The sequence below is a fragment of the Carlito syrichta genome, unplaced genomic scaffold, assembly GCF_000164805.1.
Source record: "Carlito syrichta isolate Samal-C Ts95f unplaced genomic scaffold, Tarsius_syrichta-2.0.1 Scaffold308700, whole genome shotgun sequence".
Taxonomy (NCBI): Eukaryota; Metazoa; Chordata; class Mammalia; order Primates; family Tarsiidae; genus Carlito; species Carlito syrichta.
The window spans coordinates 47,465-66,277 of NW_007252796.1; the positions used below are offsets into that span (position 1 = coordinate 47,465).

The 18,813-nt window shown below is 37.6% G+C and overlaps 1 pseudogene across 1 annotated transcript; it reads left to right on the forward strand.

Annotated features, from left to right (window-relative positions):
- The first annotated feature begins 13,602 nt into the window (after positions 1–13,602).
- On the forward strand, positions 13,603–15,125 carry LOC110596336 (annotated as a pseudogene). The gene is made up of 2 exons (XR_002482397.1): positions 13,603–13,752; positions 13,817–15,125. The product of XR_002482397.1 is annotated as a transforming protein RhoA pseudogene (transcript).
- Positions 15,126–18,813: the final 3,688 nt, after the last annotated feature.

Sequence of the window (18,813 nt, forward strand, 5' to 3'; positions counted from 1 at the left end):
AGTGGCACTCTCATGGCTACTGTAGCCTCGACCTGATGGACTCAGGCGATTCTTCCACCTCAGCCATTCAAGTAGCTGGAACCACAGGCTCGTGCCACTAACTTTTTGATTTATTGTAGAGACGAGGTCTTGCCAAATTGCTCAGGCTAGTCTTGAACCCCCAGGCTCAGGCAATCTTCTCCCATTAGCTTCCCAAAGTGCTGGGATTACAGGCTGAGCCACCATGCCCCGCCCTCGTGTTTTTTTTTTAAGACACATTAATTGCAGTCAGGATGAAGACATGCATTCCTATAACTTGTCATAGGTATGTCTCATAAATCTCCTTGTAGGTGTATCTGTTCTTTTTTTTTTTTAATTATAACTTACTTGCTGAAGTTTATTTTTCCTATTAGAATTTGCCACTTTTTAGATTTGTAGATTTCATCTCTCTGATACTATTTAACATGTTGACCATAATTGGAGAAATGATTTTAAAACACACAATATGCCAAACAAGAATAATGTGTACAAAGGTAGAAGATAAAACAGTTCTATTAAGTTATTCCTAAACTAGAATCTGATGCAAATTATAGGCTAAAGAGAGACTGTAAAGACAAAAATAAATGTCACTTCTTTTTATATAGCCAGGCAGTTACAGTCCATTACATACAAGTTCTCTAATAAAAAAGAACTTGCCTTTAAGTGAGAGGATTTGAAAGCACCATTTGTTACACAGAGTTTATCCTAAACCTACCTGATAATTGGGATTGCCCTCTGTGTTATTTGTCTTTATCTAGAGGAATAAAATTTCATATAGCTTTATAACAGGTGGGTAGTTCTGTCTTAAAGTCAGCCACCTCAATTAAATTCCAGGGAGACTGGGAGGCAGGAGCTTTATCTTCTTTGATGTTTACATTTCAAAATGTTGGTTTCAGGCCTTTAAGAAAAACATTCCTAGGCCACGCTTGGTGGTTCAGCCTGTAATCCAGCACATTGAGAGGCTGAGGTGAGCGGATTGCCTGAGCCCGTGGGGTTCGAGACCTGCCCAGGCAACTTGGCGACAACTTGTCTCTACAATAAATAAAAAATTAGCTGGGCATGGTAGCACGTGCCCCTAGTTCTGGCTACTGGGAAGGCTGAGGTGGAAGGATCACCAGAGCCCAACAGGTTGACACTGAGGTGGCTGTGGGAGAAAAGGAAAACATTCCTTAGTTGTTGTATCAACCATGTTTTTAGATACTACACTGCCTGTTTGACATCTGTTATGCCCAATCTCTCCATGAATCTACTGACTTACAGGGTCAAACTAATGGCCAAAATTGTTTACTTCTCTCCCTCTGCACGTCAGCTTCTGTGTGCCTAAAAAAGTCATATTACAAACCTCCCAACCACAAACTATAGAATGTGTTTTTGCTTCCTGCCTAATAAGGGACACCCCCAACTAGCTACTTAGTCATAAAAGCAAAGCAAAGTCCCAGTTCCTCTCTCCTCTCTTCTCCTCCTCTCCTCCCCTCTCCTTTCCTTTCCTCCCATTCTTTCTCTCTCTCCCCTTCCTGACCCATGTGTGTGACAGAATTAATATGGTTCTGCATAGTGTGCTGTACCTCCCTTTTATGGAGGAACTGTGAATAATAAGAGCTCTTTTTAAAATGGCATTAGACTTTCTATGTGGTCATTCAGTAACCTCTATAAATTAAAATCCTATGGATAGTTAATACATTTGTAAAACCCGCAAGAGGATTTAGCTTTTTAATAGATTTACATACACCTCAAAGGACAGAGACAGAATTATCAATTACAAATTTGCTAAAGGATATGCTTTAAGAATAGGATGTGAGGGAGGAAATCTCTTTTCCTTTTTTCACTCTGGGGAGAATTATTTTCTTATTCTTCATTTGTTTTTACCCTTGTACCCTTCCCCAACATATCCTGTAACCTAGACACAGATGAGATGGGTGATGCAGATCTAGTCCAAATGGATATTTGTGCAATGGTGACACTCTTCAAGACACACGGGACTTGACAGATTAGTGATAATATTGGCATAATTTCTCCATATAAGTAATGATTATGAATTTTTTTTTTTAATAAACAGAGAAATTGACCCTCCTGGTCTTAAAATTTGAAACTTACATTTGTGTTATCTGATTTCCTTACTTAGGGAACTGACCCTCTGGCAAGGAACTGAAACTCATCAGATCAGCTTGAGGACAGTCCCAGTATCTTAAGGAAAGTTTTTAAAAAGCAAATGATGTACATTTTAAAGGAAGAACCGAACTTGTCATTATTCACAGGTGGCATGATTGTTTATTTAGAAAATTCTCAATTATTATGTAAAATGTATTAGATCAAATAAGTGAGTTTAGTAAAGTCTCAGGATAAAAAGTCAATATACAAAAAGTGTTTTTATTAACAAATAATGAATGTTGGAAATAATATCAAAATATTACTTTTTATAACAACACAAAAATGAAATATTTAGGTTTTTTTTCAAGGTGGCTGAGTAGAGACATTGGATGCCAGTTCTTGTCAGAAAGAAAACAAAAGTTACAGGTAAATTATTATGCCTTGAGTAGAACCCTGGTGAAAGAATGATAGAACTTGTTGGAGAATCCACGGGAAGAAACTGGGGCATGTAAAAGACAGCATAAAGAGTTTGGCAGATAATGACCTCTGAGAAACTTGGAATCCGTGGAAAAGTAGGTAGGGGTGTTTCTGTGCTCCCTTCACTCCTGTGGCAGACTGCTCACTGCTGAACTGTTGAAGAGCCCCTCTTCTTTGCTAGCCCAAGCACTGCTGTTGATGTCATTTTAGGACCTTCTTGAGTAGAGCACTAGGTGGCCAGCTTGTGCAGCTTTTCCCTCAATCCAAAGCTGAGACACTAGGCACCATACTTGTTGTGCAACTGTCATGGGACACTATCCTGCCCAGGGAATCTCAGCCTTATTTCTCTGCATTCCTAGAGGCAACCACAGAGAACCATTGGAACTCTGGAGAGCTGTAGGATGCTGGAAACCTTCCCCTTAGCGCAAAATTTCCCCAAGGGAAAGAGTAATGCAGCCTGCCCTTTGGGACACTCTCCCCTGCCCTAGATCCCCGCTGCTTGTGAGTGGAATGTGACAGTTCCACTGCCAGTGAATAGCACAATACAGATCTCCAAAGAAGAGGCGTGTGGTTTCACCTCAGTGAACAGGCAGGTGTTGGGAATAGATGTGTGTGTGTGTGGGTCTTCTGTTCCCCAGTCCACTACTGTGGAAGCAACCGTAGCTATTCCCACTGGGGAATGGCAGGGATGCACTTGGAGACAGCCTTTCTAGGGCTATCTGGAATGGCTGCATCCCCACCAAAAATGTGCCCACTGGCCTAGGCTTGCACTCAGGTTGAGGTTCATTTCCTTCTCCCAGCAAGTAGCGACAGTCCTCCTGAAACAGAGTATGAGTCAGCTGCAGAGATGTCTGTTTTGGGCTGAGGAAAGAGGCTCCTGAGTTCATTTCAGTGATAGCCACAGGGCCAGGGTTTTCCACGAATCTTTTTCCAGCAACCTGGAGAAAAAGGAAAGTTTATCTGAACTGGGACTAGGGTATCATAAGGAAGTAGATCATCTTCCTGCCTGTTCATGATGAGCTGATGCAACCCCTCTTCCCATCCCCACCCCAAGTAGAGACCTCAGTGCATCTTGGCACATGCTCAATCAACCTAACACAGCACTTCAAGGAACTAGAAAAAAACAAGAACAAGCCAAACCCAAAGCTAGCAGAAGAAAATAAATAACAAATATCAGAGCAGAACTGAATGATAATGAAACCAAAAAATGATAAAAAGGATAAACAATATGAAAGGTTGGTGGTTCAAAGAGAGAAAGTAGATCGACAGGCCACTAACTAGATTAAGCAAGAAAAAAGACAGAAGATTCAAACACAATCAGAAATGATGATGAGATTACAACTTACACCTTAGAAATACAGAAAATCATCAGAGACTACTGTGAACATTTCTTTGAACACAAATTAGAAAACCTAGAAGAAATGGAAAAATTATTGGAAATATACAGGTTGACCAGAAAAATCCAGAACAGACCAATAACAAGTAATACAATTTAGTCAGTAATTAAAAATGTTCCAACAAGAAAAAGCCCAGGACCAGACAAATTCACAGCTGAATTTTCTAAGTTGTACCAAGAAGGGCAAGTGTCAATTTTATCAAAACTTTCAAAAAAGTTGGGGAGAATGGATGCCTCTCTACTCATCCTACAAAAGCAGTATTTGAAAATCAGTGGCCGGCTGCAGAGACTCAGCCTGTAATCCCAGCACTCTGGGAGGCCAAGGTGAGAGAATTGCCTGAGCCCGTGTATTCAAAACCAGCCTGGGTAACTTGGTGAGACCTTGTTTCTACAATAAGTCACAAAAACTAGCCAGGGGTGGTGGCATGTGTCTGTAGTTCCAACTACTTGGAAGGCTGAGGCGGAAGGATCGCCTAAGCCCAGCAGATCGAGGCTGCAGTGGCCATGAGCATGCCACTGCAATCCAGTCTGGATGACAGAGTGAGACTCCAATTCAAAAAAAAAACGAAAGAAAAAGAAAAAGAAAATTAGACAAGGACACAGCAGAAACACACACACACACATGCATCCCTGATGAACATAAATGCAAAAATTCTCAACAAAATACTAGCAAACCAAATTCAACAGCACCCCCTCCCCCAAAAGTTCATTAAGACCAGGTGGGTTTTATTCCAGGGAAGAAAGGATGGTTCAACATACACAAATAAATGAATAAATGTGACCATCACATAAACAGAATTCAAAACAACCATGTGATCATCTGAACGCATGAAGAAAAAGCATTTGATAAAATTTAACATCCCTTCATGATAAAAAAAAGAAACCCTCACCAAACTAGGCATCAAAGGAACATCCCTCAAAATAATAAAAGCCATATATGATAAACCCACAGCCAACATCATACTTAACAGGGAGAAGTTAAAGTACTTCTTCTAAGAATTAAACAGAAAAGGATGCCCACTTTCACCACTTGTATTGAACATGGTAATGGAAGTTCTAGCCAGAGCAATCAGGCAAGATAAAGAAATAGAAGGCATCCAAATAGGAAAAAAGAAAGTCAACGTATTTCTGTTTGCAGATGACAAAGTTTTATACCTAGAAAACTCTAAAAACTCCTCCATAATGACACATAGATTTGAAAAATGAGTTCAGCAAAGTTTCAGTATACAAAATCATTGCAAAAAATCAATAGGATTCTATACACCAATAATGTTCAAGCCAAGGACCTAAACTAGAAATCAATCCAATTTATAATAACTGCACAAAAATAAAATATATGGGAATACACCATCAAGGAGTTGAAAGATCTCAACAAGGGGAACTAGTAACGCAAAAAATCATAGATAAGTAAGTGGAAAGACATCCCATGCCCTTGGATTGGAAGAATCAATATTGTTAAAATGGTCTCACTGCCAAAACAATATACAGTTTCAATGCAAGTCCTATCAAATCATCAATGTCATTTTTTACAGAATTAGAAAAAAAGTCTTAAAATTCATATGGGAACAAAAAAGAGCCTGAATATCCAAAGCAATTCTAAGCAAACATTACAAAAATGGAGGTGTCACACTACCTGACTTCAAATTATACAAGACTATAGTAATCAAAAAGACACAATTCTGGTATTAAAATAGACACATAGATCAGTGGGACAGAATAGAGAACCCCAAAATAAAGCCACATATCTACAACAACTTACTGATCTTTAATAAAGTTGACAAAAATATGTGCTTGAGGAAAGGACATCCTATTCCACAATGATAGAAAAATTTAAGTCATATGCAGAAGAATGAAACTGGACCTCTATCTCTCACCATACACAAAAATTAACACAGGATGAATTAAAAATTTTTTTAGAAAGCAGGATTTATTGAGAGCATAGAAAATCTCCCTCAGTGGGAGGGGACATGAAGGGGTTGCCCGAATTAAATACTTTAATGTAATACCTGAAACCATAAAAAAAATTCTGGGTTTTTTTTTTGAGTCAGAGTCTCACTCTGTTGCCTGCACTAAAGTGCAGTGGTATGCTGCTCACGGCCACTGCAGCCTCAATCTGCTGATCTCAGGTGATCCTTCCGCCTCAGTCTTCCAAGTAGCTAGAACTACAGGTGTGCGCCACCATGCCCGGTTAATTTTTTAAAAACTTATTGTAGAGATGAGATCTCGCCATGTTGCCCAGGCTGGCCTTGAACTCCTGGGTTCAGGCAAGCCTCTCACCTCGGCTTCCCAAAGTGCTAGGATTACAGGCTTGAGCTACCACACCTGGCAAAAACAAATCTTAAAACTAGGCACAAAACACAAAATAGACAAATGTGACTTAATTAAGTGAAAAAGCTTCAGCACAGAAAAATAATCAAAAGAGTAAACAGCTTAGAGAAAAAGAGGATATTTGTAAACTATGCATCCAATGAAGGGCTAATATCCAGAATCCACAAGAAACTCAAATAATTAAGTAAGGAAGAAAACAAACTCTATTAAAAAGTGGAAAGGGACATGAACAGATATTTCGCGAAAGAAGACATACAAGTGGCAAACAATAATATGAAAGACTGCTCAACATCACTAATTGTCAGAGAAATGTAAATTGAAACCATAGTGAGATACCCTCTTACATGTCAGAATGGCTAATATTAAAAAGTAAAAACAAAACAAAACCAAAACATATGTTGGTGAGACTGTAGAGAAAAAGAGATGCTTTTACACTGTTGGTGGGAATGTTTTATGGAAAAAATTATAAATTATAGATATCTCTAAAAGTACCATTCCTCCCAGCAACCCCACTATTAGGTATCTACCCAGAGGAAAATAAATTGCTATATCAAAAAGACAACTGTACTTGCATGTTTATTACAGCACTAGTCACAGTAGCAAAGTCATGGAATCAACCTAAATATCCATCAATGGATGATTGGATTAAAAATATAGTATAATATAATATACAGCCATAAAAAAGAATGAAATAATGTCTTTTGAGGCAACAAGAATGGAGTTTGTGGCCATTATTCCAACTGATATAACCCAGAAAAATGAATTCAAAATCATGTATTTTCACGTATTTAGGGAAGCTAAACAATGGGTACACATGAACATACAGAAGAGGGATAATGGACATTGTGGACTTCAAAAGGGATGATAGTCAGAGGAAAATAATGGCTCAAAAATTCCTATTTGGTACAGTGTTCAGTATCTGGGTAATGGGTACACTAAGCCCAAACTTCACCACTTCACAATATATGTATGTATGCAATAAAACTGCACATGTACTCCCTGCACCTATAAAAATAATTTTGGAGTGATTTTTAAAAATTATATTAAATATATTCAAAAACTATATACAATATCTAAAAAAATCTCTGAAACATACACAAATACAAGAAAACTTAAATATCTAAAGACACACACCAAGTTTCTGATCTGACAACTCAATACTTTAATTTGTTAGTTCTCCCCCCAGCTGTTCACCAGGTTCAATTATATTAATAATCACAAAAGTTTTGTTTTTGGTAATGGAAAAACCTATTCTAAAATTCATATGGAAACTCATAAGACCAAGAACAGATAAAACAATTTTTTTTGAGTTGGATTCTCACTCTGTCATTCAGGCTGGAGTGCAGTGGCACACTCATAGCTACTGTCACCTCTACCTGCTAGTCTCAGATGATCCTTCTGCCTCAGCTTACCTATTAGCTGGAACTACAGGTGTGCACCACCACACCTGGCTAATTTTTAAATTTATTGTAGGTATGGGGTCTTGCCAAATTGCCCAAGCTGGTCTCAAACTGCTGGGCTCAGGCAATCCTTTTGCCTCCGCCTCCCAAAGTGCTGGGATTATAGGAGTGAGCCACTGTGCTCAGCAGTTAAAACAATTTTATAAAGAAATTCATATGGTCATGCTAAAAGCCTAGAATAGGTAAAATAATTTTATAAATAAGGAACAAACTTGAAGGAATTTGTCTACTTTTAAGACTTACTGTACAGCTATACTAGTTGAGAGAGTGGGCTATAGCTAAAAACATGGAAAAGTAGAAGAAACCTGAGAATTCAGAAATAGACCACCTGAATATCGTCAGTTCATTATCTGCAAACTCCCAAAAGTAACTCAAGAAGAAAAGGGTAATATTTTCAACAAATTGCTTTGAAAACATATTTTTATGTAAAAAGTAGAACTACAAAAAAATCTTTAAATTTTCTCTTAAATGATTTAAAATTTACCTTGAAATAAATCATAAACAATGATAAGATGCCTTTAATTCCAGTGTTTTTGGAGGCTGATGGCTTGAGCCCAGTTTGAGACCAGCCTAGGCAACATAGTGAGACCTCATCTCTAAAAAAAAAAGAAAAGAAAAGCATGATGGCACACACCTGTAGTTCCAGCTACTCACAAAGCTGAGGCAGAAGGGTTTCCTGTGCTCAGAAGATTGAGGCTGTGGTGAGTTGTGATCATGCCACTGGGCTCCAGCCTGGGTGACAGGGTGAGACCCCGACTCAAATAAAAAAAAAATTATAAACATAATGTTAAAAATATAAATACACATCCCATAGAAGATAACATAGGAAGAATTTTCTTTACATTGGAATTAGAAAAATTTTTACAAAAGAAAAATTACAAACCTAATAAAGTAGATGGTACTTAATCAGTTTGAACTTTTCCAGTTCAAAAGACACAAAAGTCAGGAAAATAAGTCAGGAAAATAAAAAAGCATGGAGAAAAATTTTGTTAAACATATATCTGACAAATGACTTGTATCCAGAATATATAAATAGCCATTATAAGACCAATAAAACAAATAATCAAATTTACAAAATGGAAAAATTTTTGAATGCATATTTCACTAAAGTAGATATACAAATTTTAAACATGAAAATTTGTTCAACATTACTAATCAGCAAATACAAGTTAAAAGATACCTGCATTCATATGTTTATCTCAGCACTATTCATAATAGCAAATATATTGAATCAGCTTAAAAGTCCATCAGTGGATGCCTGGATAAAGAAAATGTGGCATATATACACAATGGAATACTATTCATCCATAAAAAGAATGAAATAATCTTCTGAAGCAATATGGATGGAACTGGAGGTCTTTATCCTAAATGAAACAAGCCAGACACAGAAAGACAAATATTACATGTTCTTATGCATAAGTGCATACTAAAAATGTGTACACATGCATGTAGAGAGTAGAATAATAGGCAATAAAGATTCAGAAGAGTTAGGGGGTGAGAAGGGGGTTGAGGATGCCTGAATACAAGGTATATAAAAACATTTGTTGAAATATTGAACAAATATGACAACACAGATCTTACGTTCTTTGCACCATTCTGAATTCACTTTCTAACTGTATTTACTCTCTTTCAATTTTACTACCCTCAGTGCTCTCACATCTGTGTTCTGTGCTCATCTTTCATTAGGATTTTGTTGGTTTACTTCAAAAGTTGGTTTGTCCCAATCTCTTTCTGCCACTGTTGTTGGATAGCCTTATTAGTTACTTTTAATAACTTTCAGGGATTTGCATTATTTGCATATGTTCTCAGAGATAATCTTACCTCCCTATGCAGACACTTTCACTGCAATTACAGGAGTTGAGATCATGGAATCCCAAACTGTTATCTTAAGTTCAGATATCCCCTTTTACACACCAGCACAGATACTGGCCTGGCACCCACTGTTTGCAAGGCAAATCCAAATTGGTAAACAGGTTTTCTTTTCAGATAAGCATTTGATAATTAGAAATAATTTATCTCAGATAATTTAGAAATACTTTTTAAAAAATCAGATCTTTTGGGTTATAATTTTAAAAATGCAATGTTTGAAGATGAGTGCTAGCTAGGGAGATAGATAGGTAAGTACTGTATATGGAATCAAGTGTTATCAATGGGTAAACGGATATAGACCATGTGGTATATATAAACAATGACCTATCATTCAGTCATAAAAAAAGATGAAGTCCTGTGATTTTCAACAACATAGATGGAACTGGAATTCATTATTCCACCAAAATAAATCACTGTCACAGAAAGACAAATACTGAATGTTCTCACTCATATATGGGAAATAAATATCTTGATCTCACAAACATAGAGAATAGAAGGGTAGACACCAAAAGTAACAAAAGGGTAGGTGGGGAAAAAGAGGTTGAGGTAGAGAGGTTTGTTATAGGTACAAACAGTTATATAGAAGGAATAAGTTCTAATGTTTAATACCAGACTAGGGTGACTAAGCAACAATAGTTAGTATATTACTTTTTTTTAAAAGCAGGATTTATTGAGAGTACAGAAAAGCTCCCACAGTGGGAGGTGACCCGAAGGGGTTGTCGGTATATTTCAAAGAATTATAATAGAAGATTGAGATGATACCAACACAAAAAGTGAGAAACATTTAAGATGTTGGATAACCCAAATGTGCTTGCTTGATTATTAGACGTTGCTTGCTGATATCAAAATATCATCTATACTCTATAAATCTGTATCACTTTTATGTATCCATAGCAATTAAACTTTTTAGAAAAATTAAAAAGTAAACAACAATATTGTCAAGCAAGCATAGTGTGTCTCCTGATCTAATATACTAAAAAACACATTACTTCTGTGGTATGTTTGCTGAAATATACGTAAACTAAACCTAATCATGAGGGTGCCACACTACACATCGTCTGAAGAAAAATTTACAGAATAAATGTTATTTCAAAAATTAGTAAGAAAAAGGCTTTCAGAGAAGAGTGAGAAAGTTTCAAATCAATAGAGACTAAAGATACATGAGAAATAATCTTGGTATTTAGTATTGAGCTGGAGAAATAGCTGTAAGATGTTAATAGAACAAAGAATATTTGAATATGGTATGTGAATTACAAAATACTATTGTATCCATATTATATTTCATGATTCATATCTTTGTGCTCAGGCTACAAAAGATAATGTCTATTTATTTAAGAAATATTCACTAAAGTATTCATTGTTCAAGTGCGGCAATGTTCCCAACTTACTTTCAAGGTTTTCCAAACAATTAGAGAGAGGATAGATTAAATGATTGATAGAGATATATCCATGAAACTGAAGGTATTATCTTCCTTATATAAATAAAATATAAACAAATCATATAGTAAATTATACTTCATGGTCCATAATGGAAATATTCTTTTTTTTTTAGTTGGAATCTCACTCCGTCGCCCAGGCTGGAGTGCATTGGCACACTCACGGCCACCCCAGCATCAACCTGCTAGGCTCCAGCAATCCTTCCGCCTCAGCCTTCCAAGTAGCTGGAATTACAGGCATGCGCTACCACACCCAGCTAATTTATTTATTTATTTATTGTAGAGGCGAAGTCTTGCCAAGTTGCCCAGGCTGGTCTCAAATCCATGGGCTCAGGCAATGCACTTGCCTCCCAAAGTGCTGGAATTACAGGCTGAGCCACCAAGCCTGGCCTGGAAATATTCTTATGGTATTAGGAAGAAAAGTAGGGTGGTTGCTCTTTGCATTCTTATTCAGTTTAATACTGGAGTTCCTATTTGTGGAAAAAGGTAAGACAATGAATATGTAACTTTTGGAAAATAGGAAATAAAGGTGTTTTCCTGACCAATTAAAAACAATTCCTCAAGTGTCATTGTTACTATAGATCTAATAATGGCTATCCAATATACTATTTCAACACATTCTGGCTCTCCCCAATTTCATCTTACATTCTGCTCTTTTTTCTCTTTTACATAGAAACATAATATAACATGTTCCTCAATCTTACAGACCAATTGCTTACTTTCTGTTTCCATGAACTGCAATGTGAGTTCCATGAGGATAAGGCCATATATATGTCCCATATTCCTTGAAACACACCTGAAATACATAAGGTATCATATAAATATTTGTTGAAATAAAAAACAAATATTACAACACTTTAACATTTAAAACATTTTATTTTTAGGAGGTACACATGCATATTTGTTACATGGACATATTGTGTAATGGTGGGGATTTGGTCTCGGGTGGCCCATTCCCCAGATAGTGAACATTGTAGCCCGAAGGTAGTTTCTGATCCCTAATCTCCCTTTCCCCCTCCCCTTGTTAGTATAACATGGTTTTTAGCGTTCATTTGCAACACACTGAATATACTTTCTAACTCTACTGACTTAATCTAGCTTCCTTCAATTTAACTACTCTCAGTGCTATCAAGACTTGAAATGCATCATATTTTTCAGTCATTAAATTCACTAAAAATCCTGGCTTGCTATGTGCTCAGTTCCCCCCCCCCCCATTAGACATGTGTTTTATGCTCATCTTCCATTGGGATTTTGGTTGTTTCTTTCAAAGTTTGGTTCCACCATGTCATTCTTCCATTCTTGTTGGATACGTTTATTAAACACTTTTAATAGCTTTCAAAACTTGCACTATTTATAATGTTCTTATAAATAATCTCAATTCCTTATTCAGGCACTGTCACTGCAACTACAAGTGAAATGATAATAACTCCCAGGACAGAGATGAGATCATGGAATTCCAAACTCTTAACTTGGGTTCAGACGCCCTCTTTATACACTTGCACAGATGCTGGTCTGGCACACACTGTCCACAAAACAAATCCAAAATTGGTAAGTGTTTTTTCTTTTTTTTTTTTTGAGTTGAAGTCTCACTCTGCTGCCCAGACTGGAGTGCAATGGCCACTCCTGGCCACTGTATCCTCGACCTGCTGGGCTCCGGCGATCCTTCCATCTCAAATAAGTATTAGATTCTTAACACTTCTTGTAGAAAATTCATGAATAGCTTTTTTCTAAACTCCATCTGAGGTAGAAATTTTTAAAAATCTTTTATTTGCTAGATAGATGATAGGTAGACAGATATTAACAGATGATTGATAAAAACAGATTACAAAAAAGAGATGCTTTTGAAGGTATCTACAGCCACCTCACCATCATTGCATATATGCTATTAACCTATTCTCTTCCCATTTTTAGTCTCTCTGAAACACCTGATTGCTCCTTACTAAATACAATGTCCAATACCATTTTATTTTATTTTTGAGTTGAAGTCTCACTCCGTAGCCCAGGCTGGAGTGCAGTGGCACACTCATGGCTACCACATCCTCGACCTGCTGGGCTCAGGCAATCCTTCTGCCCCAGCCTTCCAAGTTGCCGGAACTACAGACGCGCACTACCGTGCCAGACTAATGTTTTTATTTATTGTAGAGACGAGGTTCCGCCAAGTTGCCCAGGCTGTTCTCGAACCCTCAGGCTCAGTCAATCCACTTGCCTCGGCCTCCCAAAGTGCTGGGATTCCAGGCTTAGCCACCGAAACTGGCTGCTCCAACACACAATTTTAATATTAAACTCCTCAGGACACAAACACGTGGGAAGTAATAAGATAGTGGAAATACACTCCCACCACAGAGTGGATACTTGATATTTGTGTGCCAGTATTTTTCGTGTGAGTTGTTTTGTTTTCAGGACATGTGGTGATAAATGAAGACTTTAATAATACGTCTAATTTCTATCGTCAGTGGAAGGCTGTTAATAAAATCTCTCATTAGTATCAGTAAGAGGCATCCATATTTGTCATTTAAAAGGAGGAAAGTCGGCTCCCTGCCCGCCGCCCGCGGTCCTCGGTCGGTTCTTTGGTTAGTCCCCTGTCTCGTCTTTAGCTTACCGGTCTTCATCTCCGAGCTTGCGACTCGCGAACCAGGGGTCTTCGGCGAGGAGAGGCCAGACTCAAAGTCGTCGCTTGAGCCTTTCCTCTGAGAAGTTCAAGGTACTTTGATAACTTCTGACACACAGGCCGTGCATCTGTAAGCAATGGCAGCTATCCGGAAGAAACTGGTGATTGTTGGTGATGGAGCCTGTGGCAAGGCATGCTTGCTCATAGTCTTCAGCAAGGACCAGTTCCCAGAGGTATATGTGCCTACAGTGTTTAAAAACTATGTGGCAGATACGAAGTGGATGGAAAACAGGTAGAGTTGGCCTTGTGGGACACAACTGGGCAGGAAGATTATGATCGTCTGAGGCCGCTCTCCGAACCAGATACCGATGTTATATTGATGTGTTTCTCCATCGACAGCCCTGATAGTTTAGAAAACATCCCAGAAAAATGGACTCCCGAAGTCAAGCATTTCTGTCCCAACATACCCATTATCCTGGTTGGAAACAAGAAGGATCTTCGGAATGATGAGCACGCAAGGTGGGAGCTAGCCAAGATGAAGCAGGAACCGGTAAAACCTGAAGAAGGCAGAGAGATATGGCAAACAGGATTGGTGCTTTTGGGTACATGAAGTGTTCAGCAAAGACCGAAGATGGAGTGAGGGAAATTTTTGAAGTGGCTACGAGAGCTGCTCTGCAAGCCAGGCGTGGGAAGAAAAAATCTGGGTGCCTTGTCTTGTGAAACCTTGCTGCAAGCACAGTCCTTATGTAGTTAATTTTGAAGTGCTGTTTATTAATCTTAGTGTATGATTACTGGCCTTTTTCATTTATCTATAATTTACCTAAGATTACAAATCAGAAGTCTTTTTGCTACCAGTATTTAGAAGCCAACCATGATTATTAATGATGTCCAACCCGTCTGGCCCACCAGGGTCCTTCTGACATTGCTCTAACAGCCCTCTCTGCACTCCCACCTGACACATCAGGTGCTAATTCAAGGAATTTTTTAACTTCTTGTTTCTTTCTAGAAAGAGAAACAATTGGTAACTTTTGTGAATTAGGCTGTAACTACTTTATAACATAACATGTCCTGCCTATCATCTGTCAGCTGCAAGGTACTCTGGTGAGTCACCACTTCAGAGCTTTACTCCTTAACAGATTTAATTGGCATAGCTCTGAGGTGGTTATCCAGTTTTTTGAAAATGTGCTCATCCAGAAAAGCCCAAGTCCGTGCAGCTGTGGCAGAGTTACAGTTCTGTGGTTTCGTGTTAGTTACCTTATAGTTACTGTGTAATTAGCGCCACTTCATGTATGTTACCAAAAATAAATATATCTACCCCAAACTAGATGTAGTATTTTTTGTATAGTTGGATTTCCTAATACCGATATTTGTCATCTCTAAAGAAAGTGTATTGGTTTTTTTAAAAAAGAAAGTGTATTTGGAAATAAAGGCAGATGGAAAATTCATTTTTAAAATTCCATTTTGTTACTTTTTTCTGATAAAAGATAGCCGTATGACCCCTTTTCAGCCCCACATATTTCAGTACCCCTCGCCAGAGCTGGGCTAAGTAAATAGGAATTGGTTTCACACCTGAGGCAATTAGATATGGAATTAGATATGTCTCACCTGGACTGCAGCATCTGGCTCTAATTCACAGTGCTCTTTTTTCCTCACTGTATCCAGGTTCTCTCCCAGAGGAGCCACCAGTTCTCATGGGTGGTACTCGGTTTCTCTCTTCTCTCCAGCTGACTAAACTTTGTGTCTGTGCTAGTTAATTTTTCCAACTACTAATAGAATAAAAGCAGTTTTCTAAAAAAAAATAAAAATAAATAAAAAGAGGAAAGTCATACAAAGTGAAATGTGGCAAATAACTTTATGAGTTATGAAGAAATCAGGTTCTTTAGGAGTCTTAAAATACACATGAAATACTGAGATGGAACCACATTTTAAAATATACCTTTATTGTCTTATTGTCACATTCATCTGACATTCTCATTTCCCTCTAAGAACCAAGGGCTGCCCATCTTACTTGATTCAGAAATAATTATATTTTAATCAGATGATTTGTCTGTATATATATCTGTAATCTAACTAAAAATTATCTCTGACTATTATGTTGTTTCATCCCAACAATATAGACCATTTCATAAGATAACTGTTTTTCAATCAAAAAAACCTCTGACCAGACACCCTGTTTGGCAGGCATATCTACTTTCCCTGTCTTTGATAGTGGGGTCCCCTAATTGAGATCCTTCCTGTATCTCCATAGAACTGCTATGATCAGAAAAAATTATGAGTCACTTTTTTTTTTTTTTTGAGTCAGATTCTCACTCTGTCACCCAGGCTGGAGTGCAGTGGCATGTTCATGGCCACTACAGCCTTGATCTGCTGGTCTCAGGCGATCTTTCTGCCTCAGTCTTCCAAGTAGCTGGAACTACAGGAACATGCTACCATGCTAGGCTAATTAATTTTTTGATTTTCTGTAGAGATGAGGTCTCAACAAGTTGCCCCGGCTGATCTTGAACCCGTGGGCTCAGGCAATCCTCTCACCTTGCCCTCACAAAATGCTGGAATTATAGACATGAGCCACCATGCCCGGCCAGGAGTCACTTTCACCTGCCAACGACTACAGTTCTTTAAGGCTAGGGTGATCAACAATACAGCACTATCAAGATTCTCAGTCTCCTTTTTATGAAAACCTTTTAGATTCACACACACCATTTGTTGACAAATGTATTCCTTATTTAAATTCCCTTGAGATTCATCTTCATGATGATTCCTGATTCTTTTCTTTAACAGTCCTCTTATTTTGGTTTATTGCTTTAGTTGTCATTTATTTCCATCTGCATTTTGTTTCCTATTTTTCCATTTCACCCTTATCAGTTATGCATTTTACTATAAATATTTTGAAGAAATCCATGTGAGTATAAACTTAAAGTGACTATTCACTTTGACACACCACTTCCTTGCCCTTTCTAAACTTTGGAAAGATTCTTCAGACAGATTTTCATCATTGTACATATCCAGTAAGAGCTCTGAATCTCCTTTCTGCTTGAGCTAATGCTGAGAGAATTCCTTTTGTGCATTCCCTTTGTACGAGATCCTAATAGATGTCCATGAAATGCATAAGATTTCTAATAGTGGGTTCATACATCTAGGATGTATGTCCCTGCAGGTTGATGTGCGTTCATTGAGCTTCACTTGTCTTCCATAAAATTTAAATTATTTGTATTGAATAATTTTTACAATACAATGAAAATGCGGAACAAAGATTGCCAAGAAGGTAAGTCTTGTTTTTCTTTTCTTTTTTTTTAAGTTGGAGTCTCACTGTATCACCTAGGCTGGAGTGCAGTGGCATGCTCATGGCCACTGCAGTCTCGACCCGCTGGACTCAGGCAATCCTTCCGCCTCAGCCTTCCAAGTAGCTGGAACTACAGGAGCACACCACTATGCCCAGCTGATTTATTTATTTATTTATTATAGATACAAGTTCTTGCCAAGTTGCCCAGTCTGGTCTCAAACCCCTAGACTCAGGCCATCCTCTCGCCTCAGCCTCCCAAAGTGCTTGGATTACAGGCTTGAGCCACTGTGCCCAGCCTCTTGTTTTTCCTAATCCAAAATAATGCACAACTTTTGGTTTTTTAAAAAATGCCATTGAGGTAAAGAGGGGGAATCAAACAAAATGAGTTATGGAAGAGATATCAAAAATGTGTGTGAATATTCTGCATTCAATGTGAATTTAAATCATCTAATATTTAGGCCACCTGAAAAAAACCTTCTAATTATAAGTTATTCCAATTAAATATGCTTACTTTTAGGAAGAAAAATGTAAAATCTGCACCAGAGAAATATGACATAAAATTAGCCAAATTAATAATGTGTTGAAGTTAAAATAATAAAATATCATTCTAACATATTGACATTTAAAAATTAATTCTGAATCATAACTTTTATAATTTTCATCTTTTGGGTACAGCTTGTATACTTTGTCTGCATTTGTTTTAGACTTTATTCATGTAATTAGTCATTGCTAAGGTTACGGTCAGTAATTTGCACTTGTATGTTCTGCCGGAGTCCAGTTCCAGCAGGTTAGGGTTTCCTGAAGGAGGAGCAGCGTTGACGTAGGAGAAAACTTGGACACTGACTCTGTTGTTGTGCAGGACAGATGCCAATTTATTTTTCTCTCCAAGTTTCTTTTATACCTTAAGTTACATACAGTTTGACCTTCAAACCCGGATATGTTATCTTAGTCTCACATCTAATCCATTTTTGGTTAATAACTCACACAAGGACAGGCAGTATATTTTTAACATCTGGTTTTGATCATTGTTCCAACCACGATGAGATATTACCTGTCTTTTTTCAAATTTATGAGAGTCTGTCTACCCTAGAAATCTTCAAAGCATGAAACTATTAACCTTAACCACCTGTTTTATTATCAAATCTTCAAAGCATGTAATTTTTTCACAATGTTTTTTTTTAATTATTAACTTTAACTATCTGAATTTTTAACAACCTAATGTCTAATTTATGTTTTTCTAACACTTTATCATTTTTAATGCAATTATAAAACCTTTTTTACTATTTCAACTTTTCCATATTAATCATCTACTCTAAAATGCAAAAAGTTTGCATACCATGCAAATTTTAGGGCCAAGCATCTTTTTTCTTGTATGAATGGCCACACCTAAGATTAAAACACTCATAATCATCACAACAACCTTTTTCATTATGCTATAAATACCAATATAGTACTTCACAATTAGCAAAATGAAAACAACTTCTCCAAAGCTTCTCTAATTAGCAACCAACTTAAAGAACTAAAATAAATAAGCCTATTATGATACCAAACATGATGTTTATAATTTGCATCTCTAGTCCCCTGACAGGGATAATAAGAGCCCGGATGCACATTCAACCCAAGGCTCCCAGGGGTAGGAGAGTGCTACCTGCAGTTTTTAATCATTAAGTTGCGGGCTCAAGCACCAAAAGGGTGGAGACGAGGGGAACTCAGGTAGAGGATCATAACTAGGTAGAAGGAATTTCCACCTCACTGATCACTTGTTTCTACTAATAAATTCTTTTTTTTTTTTCAGTTGGAATCTCACTCTGTTGCCCAGACTGGAGTGCAGTGGCCGCTCCTGGCCACCGCAG